Source organism: Euprymna scolopes, chromosome 9 (assembly GCF_053919585.1).
Source record: "Euprymna scolopes isolate OS-2025 chromosome 9, ASM5391958v1, whole genome shotgun sequence".
NCBI classification, from domain to species: domain Eukaryota; kingdom Metazoa; phylum Mollusca; class Cephalopoda; order Sepiida; family Sepiolidae; genus Euprymna; species Euprymna scolopes.
The window spans coordinates 140065499-140076850 of record NC_136490.1 but is presented as its reverse complement, the minus strand read 5'-3'; the positions used below and the strand labels follow the sequence as shown (position 1 = coordinate 140076850).

The 11352-nt window shown below is 35.5% G+C and overlaps 1 protein-coding gene across 3 annotated transcripts in view; it reads right to left on the bottom strand.

Moving 5' to 3' along the window:
- The window catches only part of LOC145284877 (kazrin-like), a 519312-nt gene that overhangs the window by 334958 nt on the left and 173002 nt on the right, over window positions 1-11352 (bottom strand). The window lies entirely within an intron of this gene.

The window sequence follows — 11352 nt, the reverse complement described above, 5'->3', positions numbered from 1 at the left end:
AAAGTACGCTTAAATATATTTTAATTCTTGCAGATTTCGTATATATTATCATACAGTTACTGTTCTATCGATTTTTATATATTATAAAGTTGCGATTTCAAAAATAAAAAATATATCCATGTGACTTGGATGCACCAGCTTGAATCGAAACCAAACCATATATATAACTTGAGTTTCTTTAGTTATAATCGAAACCAAAAGTATTCTTGATAAAATTATTTATTACAAGAAATGGAAGTCCATAACAATTAAACGACAGTCACTCGGATGTAAGCGTGATACACGAAATAAATAACACGCACCCTATCCTTTTAATATATAGATAAATAAATACATTGCGATAAAAAAAAAAAAAAAAAAAAACCCTGCAGTAGCCATTTTCGGCGAGAACAGATAAACAGAGGCTGAAGAGAATCCAATATTTTTCGCCCATAAACTGGTCCCCTTATATTAAATTTGAAACCGACGGTACAGATGTTTTTTTTTTTTTTTTTTTTACCTTCTGTAAAATTTTAAAATAAATATATCTAAATTTCATAAGAAAGTCATTAACCTATAATAACTTTTGACTACTACCTAATCAATCAAGTTGTCAAAAAAAAAAAAAAAAAAAAAAAAAATGCAACTTTTCCAACAAATGTAAATGTGCTTCCATCCCCACCCCCTCTTTGTCCCTCGACTTCTTTCCGTTCGTCAAATCTGATATTACGACGTAAAATCTAACGCGGGTCATGGGTGGGGTCATTTCTCATTTGAACTTTTGGTTAAAAATGCTGTCATAATCCCCAATAGGAACAAGTGGGCCACAATAGAATATTACGCAAGAACTGCCCTACTTGCACAATTGTCTTTGGAAATCGGCCAGGATTGAATGGCGGTGCAATTTAGTTGATGCTAAATGTCATGGAGAATGTCGATCAAAAATTTTCAGTTTTGAGCAGCTTTCGTCTTTTAGAAGTCGTCGTAACTTATTCGACTGACATTTTTCTGCAGAAATTGTAAAATGGTGGAAATAGATTTGTTATAAACAAAACCAAATACAGATTTTTTTTTCAGCAGACGGATACGACACGTTTCACCCTCACTTCTAACCCGAACATCTCATCCACCCCTTCGAAGATTTTTATTGACTTTTTTTTAAAGAGGTTAATGTAGTTTGCTTGAAGCATTGTCTAGTGTATGCAAAGATAATTTATAGAAGGCAATACAATGCCGACGTGCAACTGATAACGGATGGAATTAGGGCATTAAAAAAAAATTTTTTTTTTTAGAAAAATGGAACTACAAAACTTTTAGAAGTGTGGCGGCGTACTTTAATGTTTGCTGATATTTCAAGCGAAATTATGTTTGTTGCAGTTATGGCTGCAAGAGTTTCTATCCCGAAATCCGTTAAAAAATGTAACCCAGCATATTGCATTTAAACTGAAAATTGGTCTAGTAATTAAATTTATGAAAATATAAAATCAAGTTCATTTTTATAGATATTTTGGTGATGCAGAAGTATAGGCAACTCAAAGGCTGCAGCAAACAGTATCAGATTTAAAAAAATCGCATTATATTATTTATTATTTTATGCAAAAAAGAGAAATAATTGTTTTAAATTTGTTTTTGATATAAAATATATATATATATATATATATATATATATATATATATATATAAAACTTTAGAAAATATTTTACTTTTTTATGTGGTCCGATCACCTTGACACACCGGTTCTCACGAGATCACCAAAGTAAAGCAACGACGAGCCCGGCCAGTACCAAATGAGTGACTATTTGGGAAGACTAGGCGCTGTATGTACCGCATCGAGTCGTAGAAATTTCATAGGGGGAGGTACATCCGCGAATCAAGATGGAAAACAACGGGGAAAACTACTGTCTCGATTTTTCTTCCCGAGATTACCAAGGTTCTTCAATTTGAAGAGCTGTGGTCGCCAACACAGTTAAAACAGCAGGGTCGCTGCATGCATACATTTTTTTTTTTATACATAAAAAGAAAAAAATTATCTGACAGTTTGCTGCAGATTTCGAATCGCCTATTCTTCTACATCACTAAATGATCGTTATTTCTAATTTTAATTTGCTTTAAATTGAATTCCATTAAATTGTCTAAAAGACACATTTCCTGCTTATTACTCCTCACATTAAACATTTTTTATGGAGATATTTTATTCTACACATGTTTAATATTCGTATTCACAAAACAGAAATTTTATAAGTAATAAAAGTTCCTGAATTATTTCTTTTCTTTCTTCCTTGCCTTCTTTTTTCTTCTTCCGACATCCTTTTCTGGCTTGAAGGAGTTGCAGCTAACGTTCATAATATAATCCTAAACATACTGCGCATGTCCTCAATTAAAGAAATTTTCCCCATTCTAAGACCACATGATACACACATACTGTTGACTTGGGCACATAATTATAACAATAATTCTATATTTAAATACAAATGCTTGACAGTTTTCGACTTTTATCATTTTTAACGACCAAATATGTAACTTATGAACTTTTTGCGGTTTTATTTTTATATTAGTACTTTTTTTCTCTTCTTCTTAGCTTAATTTTCATTTTGTTTTATGCAAGTTTTTTTTAATTTGTTTTCTGCACACAAGCTGGTTGGCCCATTTTTTTAAGCTCTTAACCATAATAAAGATCACACCCATTTTTCTTAAGTTCAAGGAAACGTTATATGAATATACTAGTCTGGGTGCCCGGCGTTGCCCGGGTGTTTGGAGGTGTGTGTTGAGCAAAATAAAAAAATAGGCAGGCAGGCTCGAACCCGTACCACAAAGGAGGAAAAGAACATGAAAAAAAAAAATAACATCTTTGCTGTTGCGTCCATCGTCAAACCGGAAGTGACGAAGGTTTAAATTAAGGCTAGTCAATCAAAAAGAGGGAATGACTTTCGAAAATATCGGCGAAAAAAAGTGACCCCTCCTTGTAGAAAAGTGCCAAGTTTAGAGTGAAGGAATTAATGTTTTTAACCAATTTTTCGATAATTGTCGTCCGAAGGGTTGAGCTTCAAAACGATACCGATGTGAAAATCCGTCGCCACTGTTGAAAGTTGTAGGCAGACATACATGCATACTTACATTTAAACAGACAAGTGAGATTTATATTATAAAGATGACAGAGGCTTCGGCTGGTGAAGCTTGATCTTGTTGTTCCGCTAGAGTTATCTTCCTTGAAGTTAAGCAGTTTTAACGCACAAAGACGAGAATGTGTATTTTTTTTTTTAGTGTAATTAGACTATCATAGCGAAATTCGAAATTTTTAGGATTGAATTTCAAAACAAATCAAACTTAATTATCATGTTACAGTAATGAATATATCCAAAAATGAAAAACGATAAGGTAGAAAAAATTATTAAAGAAAACATTTTTGATGAAAATTAACGAAAATAAAATGTTTACCTAAAAGAAAACAAACACTGGAGAGTTCCAAAGGGAGGTAATTAGCGTGTAACTATTGCCATTTTTTTTTAATTGTGCGTTATCATAAACATGAGTTACTTGCCTTGTTATTATGTCACGTGTTTCTAAAGAAATATAGGCGAACGTTTTTTACGATAAAGATCAAAAACTCATGTTTTTTTTTTAATAATGCGGTAATATTTAAGTACATCTGCCAAGACTAAACTTGTTTCCTTCAATAACTACAAGAAACCTTCTCTACCGCCAATAGCACTGGCCAAAGACCCTTTATCTGAAAGTACATCTTTTAAACTCCAAGGCCTAACGTTCACAAGAAACATGAGTTGGAACAATTACATCGAGAGCATTGCCAGGACCACTGCGAAAAATGCAGGTTCTCTCTACTGTGCTAGAAAGCTACTAGCGCTCAAAAGTATCCTGTACCTCTATAAGGCCACCATTCGCCCATGTATGGAGTATTGTTGTCATATTTGGGCTGGTGCAATGCTCCGAAGAACTGCAAGCACTTGTACCCACTCGACGTAAATACCCCTGACAAACCCAACAAGCAGCAAAATCCCACCCCCTTCAGTTGAGATCCCTAGATGTAAGAGCCTTCTACTCCAGTAGTTTCTTTCCCAGAACTGCTAGACTTTGGAATCCCCTTCCGGGTTCCTGCTTCCAACTTTACTGACATGCAGAAGTTCAAGTGCAATGTGAATCGACATCTTGCTGCCCAACTCCCCACATAGTACCCCTGTAGCTTATGTCCCTGATAGTAGCCCCCTACATCAAAGTGGCAATGTGCCTTGTTTGGGGTAAAAAAAAATAAAAAAATAAAAAAATGAAAAAAAAACTTGACATGCCAGTTAAGTAGATATTATTTTTATTTGAAATTGACACAAAAAAGTCAGTGGATACCATATGTTTTTAGTCTATTTTTCTATTTCCGAATTTCACTTTATAGTGTAATTGCACTATATTGTTTTACTCTATGTGGGGGAGGGGGATTTAAAAACGAGTCTTTGTCTCTTATTTGTGTGATCTTCAAAGTGACCGGACATTGTCTAAACCTTCTCTGCTTCAAGTATTTAAAATCCGAACTAAGTTTACATTTCTGTCCATCACACACTAAGCAGTGGAATTTTCCAGCGTTTTTTTTTTTGTTTTTGTTTTTTTACTTGGGAGTTACCAATTATAAAGGCCCGAAGGCCACTCGAAGATAAGGGTTAATGAATATAAGGTGGTAGTGTAGTAATCGTTAATAGTGTAAATTGGATAGAATTTAATTATTTATGGGGACGGCTCAACAAGAGCTTGTTTACATTGGATTTGAAGGCTACCATGTGGTATTCAACTGGGAAACAGGCCAGCAGAACAGTATTCCACAGGCGGGAGAGTTCTGGGAAAGACTTTGTTCATGGAATCTGCGTTTAGATTTAAACAGTTAGAGAGTGAAGGGGGGGGGGAGAAATCGTATATAGTGATTATAGTTAATCAGGTGATTTTTGTGAAAGTTTGGCAAGGGGGAACTATAGATTGGAATTCAGTTGAGAACTTGCTATGAAAATAACGATATAACAAAGACAGGCTTGCAACGTCTCTTCTGTAGGAAAGAACTCCTACCCAGATGTGGCAACTGTACTCCATTCTAGGACTCCATTCAAAGACTCCACACAGACTTAAATTGGTGCACCTTCCTTAAGTGATGTTGCCTATAGTAACAGTACTGAGCTGAATACTAAACTAGACTAGATGAATTCATGTCCTGGAATCTGGTAAGACCAAGAAAGGTATACTATAAACAGTCAATTGGGAAGAGAAAAAGTAATGTTCGTAACTTGTTTACTAACTCAACTTTTAAAAGGTAAAAGAGAATGTTAATCTGACACACAAATATCTATCTCATATATAAATAAAGATAAAGTGTTAGCTCTAAAAAGGGGCACCTTCATTTCTGAGAACTTTGATTGAAGCAAAATGAAATAAGGAGGTATCCATATTTTTTTTTTTTTTTAATTACATTTTCACCCCAAACAAGGCACATTGCCACTTTGGTGTAGGGGGCTACTAACAGGGACATACGCTACTGGGGTACTATGTAGGGAGTTGGGCAGCAAGATGTCGGTTCACATTACACTTTAACTTCTGCATGTCAGTACAGTTGGGGAAGCAGGGACCCGGAAGGTAATTCCAAAGTCTAGCAGTTCTGGGGAAGAAATCACTGGAGTAGAAAGCTCTCTTACATCTGGGGATCTGTACTGTGTAGGGGTGGGATTTAGCTGCTTGTGAAATTCGTCGGGGGGGCATTTACGTCGTGGGGGGGGCACAAGTCCTTGCAGTTCTTCAGAGCATTCACCATTAAAATACTTGTAAAACAGGCAGAGAGATGCAACATTTCGTCGATGGGACAGAGGCTGAAGCTTAGATGACAGTTCAGGACCTATCAGGTTAGCGACTCTTTTGGACCTTGTCTAGGAGCAAAAGACTAGTAGCAGATGCACAATATATGACAACAATACTCCATACATGGGCGAATAGTGGCTTTATAGAGGTACAGGATACTTTTAGGCATTAGTAGCTTTCTAGCACGGTGGAGACAGCCTACCTTCTTCACAGTCGTCCTGGCAATGCGCTCAATGTAATTGTTCTAACTCATGTTTCCTGTGAACGTTAGGCCGAGGAGTTTAAAAGAAGTACTTTCAGATAATGAATCTTTGGCCATTGCTATTGGTGGTAAAGAAGGTTTCTTGTAATTATTGAAGGAAACAAGTTTAGTCTTGGCAGCATTGAATGTGAGCATCCATTTTTGCCCCCATTCCACTACAGATTGGAGGTCATCCTCTAGTGTTTCTGCCATCTCTTTAAATATTTGTTCATTTGTTTTCCTGTTGTGCCTGTTATAGGATGTGGTGTCATCAGCATATATACCCATCTCAGAGGCAATTTTGTCTGGGAGGTCATTTATGAATATTAGGAATAATAGAGGTCATATATATATATATATATATATATATATATATATATATATACACCCACACACATATACTAGCAGGGAGACCTGACGTTGCCAGACATTGAATGATGAACAATGAATATTTTACATTCCTATATTTTGATTGTCATCGAAATCCGTGAAATCGCCTGGGAAGAAGCTTCACATGTCTCCATGCAGTAACTTTGTCCAAAATATGTTATTCTACATTGCACTCTAGAGAAACTGTTTCTTTTATAAAATTATTTTATACAAACTGCTTTCCAGTTAATGAAAAAAAAAACCAACAAAAAAACATGAATTTACATGTGGGGTTTAAACCTACAGACCGCGTCATGCAAAATAAATAAATAAATAAATAAAAATGATAAAATAAAATAAATAAATAAATAAAAAATGTACACGCTGTCAACTTACCCACAGTAGAATTTTAACAGTCCGTTGTTCTATCATTCTTGCTAAGCAACGACATGGAAAAAATGGCTTTACCAATGATAGATAAATTAAAATAACGGTTTCGATTATCGATAATTATCAGGGGTATTCTGAAACAAAACTTTAGATCACTCCCAGACTTATACACTAAAGTTCTGTAAATTTTAAACAAAATATGTTCAGCCGTTTTGGAGTCTATAAGGAACGAACTCGCACACAAAGTTGCATTTATATAATCGCTTTTGGTTCGTCCAAAAACGATTTCTTGACAATTCTCGACGATATAAGCAAACAATTGTTTCAGCCAATATTGATGCATGTATGGTTCATTATATGCGGTACTTTTATTCATTTATTTTGAACACCGGCCACCATCAGTGTTGAAAATCTACAAAAAAGTCACCTCCAAGTCTAAAAATAATTAAAAAAAAAATATATACAGCGAATCAGATATAGCATTGCATAGGCCGAAACAATCGTTTGTGTGTATAGTCAATAAACAAACTTTTTTGGACGAACATAATGAGTGTCTGGTCCCAGTGAAGAATAAGCAGTAAAAAAATTAAGATTTATAGCTTTAGTATTGCACTATTTGAAAGGAACTTCGTGTTGTTCATACTTATATTCGAATATAAAATTTTATTTGAAATAATGTGTGTGTATGTGTGTGTGTGTGTGTGTCTTCATATGGTAATTGTTAAATAGGTTGTGAAACATGCGATCATAACGAACCTGATACAAGAGTTGCTAAACAAACAAACATTAAATATATTTTCATCTTACTCAGGCCATAATATAAACAATAAACTTATTTATTGCACCACAAGGTTTTGTTTTTATTTATTTGTTTTTTTTTCAAAACTATCAATTCCATTCCAAATTGGCTTTTTTTTTGAAAAATTGCCCATAAGAAGAACAGAAGAAGGCAACGTCCATTTTCTGCGACGGATAATTTATTATGCTTTCGTCGGTTATTTAAAACGGTTAAGTTTAAGAAGCCAATCAGCTTAGCGATAAGGTCAAGTGCTTTGTTATTTGGAAAAAGTCAAACAGCAAGAATTAGCTTACAATGTTACATTAAATAATGTATTCATCGTTTTTAATGGGATTCGTTGTTCAGACATTTTTGGAGTATACATTTTAAAAGAGAACTTCAGCACCACTTTATTTGCTTATATATATATATATATATATATATATATATATATACACACACATATATATGTACTAGCAGGGCACCCGATGTTACTCGGTCGAAAAATATGCTTAAATATAATATTTTAATTTATGCAGATTTCGTATTTATTATTATAGAGTTAATTCTCTATTGATGATTATATTGTACCTAATATATAGTAGTGATTTCAAAAGTTATATATATATATATATATATATATATATATATATATGACTCGGGTGCCATCAGCTAAAATAAAAACTAAAATATATAGTTCTCCAGCCTTAGTCATTATCATTTGAGCTATCATCGGATGGATAAGAAATAGTTAAAAATGAACCGCCTTTAACATATAAATATATATTTGCACAGACTGTTTTTCTGACAGACAGACAAGTTCACATTTTTATATATAGAAAACAAAGATCCACAAAAAATGTAATCATTTGACCTGCCTCATGCCACTCCGTGACCTTGTGTCTCAGAAGAGATGCACCTTGAAAATAAACACACACACAAAGACATGAGTTTTATAAATTAAATGTATGCGGTGTGGTCCCTGGCTTTGGTATTCATCTATTCATTCATTTAATTGGCAAAGAATAAACGTACAAGCGATTGCCATTTACAAGGGAAAAAGTCAGCAAGAACTTTGGGGGCTATATACAAAGAGAAAACTACAGGAGGAAAACCATGGAGGTCCGACCAGCTTCTGTCCAAGGACGCCTTGAAGCCCTGTAGTGTGGGCTGGTTTACAACCTCATCGGATAGCTAGTTCTACAGAGATGCCACTTGAACCAAGAACACTGCTTGGCATTGAAGCCTCTGAATGTAGACCTTTTTCGCATTCCCACAGAACCCGAAATCCAGGGCAGGGGTGAAGAACAGGTCCTGGTCCAGGCTGCACTATCTATGGAAGATGTTGTAGGTGAGGATGAGGTCGCTTCGAAGCGTCCTGCTCTCAAGGAAAAAAGGACTTAGAGCCCTTAAACGTTGCTGATAGCATAGAAGCGTCTTTAGGGTTTTGCCAAGAACCACATTGGCGGAAAGATTCTGGAGTTCGACAAGGTACACCTGAAGAAGGTCAGAGGTTATATCGATCGTAACGTTGTGAAAATAATACTAAAGAGGAGAACAATAATCTGAATAATATGATACGAAATTGCGATTGATATTGTGTATACATAAACACTAAAAAGACCGTGCGTCTATGGCGTAAGTAACTTGAATTTTGACTTTATCGTTAGTGTGAAAAATGGGTTCAGATTTCACGCTTATACACAGATTTTAAGATATTGTATGCAATAGTAAGTTTGTTCGGAATTTCGGATGTTTTATGGGAAGTAAACTATTTGATCTTGCCATGAAATGAACAGCTGATATTCAAATAAGAAACATGATGATACGAGGTTAATCCGGGGGGGGGGGATTGAAAAAGATAAGATGAGGGTCTTCAAAAAGTAAAGCCTCCTATTTTTTTTAAACTCCAAAAGTTGAAGAGCTACAAAAACGAGAATGGTACCATTAAAACGAGCAACCTTTTATTCTCCAAAAAGGTATTTTTCTACATGTCACCATCATTCTTAGTGCACTTTTGCCAAAAATTCAATGAAGAATCTCTGCTTCTGCTGCAAGTCCATGACAGGGGGTTGCTTTCTTAGAGCCTCATACCGTCAATATCTGCAACAGAAAGAAACTTTCAGGTCATGAATGCACAAGTTCAATCAATGCAATTTGCAATCCCCTCTGATACATTTGCGCAGAATAAAAATAAGAGGCATTACTTTTGGAACGTCCATCATAAATAAGAATTACAGCTTGGATGGTCACGCGATTTAGGTCAGGATTTGTGATAGATGCCACGTTTGTAATGCGCCTGTGATTTTTTTTGCTAATTTCAAGGTTGAGTTGAATACAAAAATTAAGATGTCTCTTATAAATCCTGCCTCTAATCATCTTGGGGATGAACAAAAGTTAAAAAAAAATAATAAAAGGGTTAAAGGCTATTATGTAACGTGACGTAATCCCATATCATGTGTTGGGCAGTGTCAAATTACCTTGCTTAGGGGTTAAAGGTTAGGTGTGATAGTGAGTTGTTTGACAAGTTTAAGAGATCGCAGATTTCAGGGAATTGATAGAATGTGTTTTTGTTGAGATATCATGGAGAAAAATTAATTTCTCAATGAAGTAAAATAGACATTTTAGCAACATCGTCTACATTGACAAATACGGAAATATTGTGATAAGCTATGTGTCTAATGTCAGTGAGAGGCCCACCTCACAGAAAGGTTTGATATGATAAAAAATAATTCGCTTAAATGAGAGAGAGAAAAGGAAGGAGAATTAAAGAGAGATATTGGTTAAGAGAGAGTAAAAGGAGCTTAAGAGAGAAGGAAAGAAAGAAAGAGAAAAGAGAAGAAGGAGAAGGTAAGAGAGAAGAGGGGGCAATGGAAATATTGCTCAGAGAGGAGGGGAAATTACAAATCTCATGAAACCTTTTGGTTTAACAAATGATAGAAGGCTAGACGCTAGTTGTGAGACTGAATGCATCAGCTTTTGGTCGGTTGTTTTTGTTTTTCGGCATATCAACCCTTTTCAGGTTATTTTATGCCAAATCCAGTGATTTTGAAGAAAATATTTTAATAGAATATATTTATCTTTTTTTCAAGTCAGTTTCTATTTAACCCATAGTTGAGACCCTAACAGGTACTACTACTACTACTCCAGGTCAGAGTGAACTTGGGAGCAATGGCGATTAAAGGGTGGCTCTACACTCCCCAAAGCCCACAAGCTGGGGCCTCACCATCGGATATAGTTTAAGGTCATATCCAGGATTTCAGCTTTTGGGCTCTAGCCTAAAGATGGACCCCCCCACCCCCGAGAGAGCTTAGTGAAAGGTCCTCCTCCTCTAACCAAGAAACCGTCAGAAAGAATTTAGATATGAATTATTTCATGCAATAATCATTTTCGTTTATAAGAAAGTTATTCCTCGGTTATTGTTGATTATTGCTTCGATTTGAAAATACAGTGCCGATACCATAACCAAGGGAAGACTACATGGAAAGCAGCAATATACCAGCAACACCAGAGCACCCACGAGAAGAACTCGACCACAGCATATGATGACGAATGGCTAACCAAGGAGTTAAAGGTATTGCCATACAGACTTAGGGTAGTGTGTTTTGTGCACTCTGACCGTCAGAGCAGTGATTTTCAGTGACCAGTGAGTGTCTGGTCACATTTTGAAGTGTCTATCACAAAACAAAGGTAAAACTGTAACTACTGGGACTTAGGATTAGCCCTTGTGTTTCGGGGCTGACGATAGCCTGCT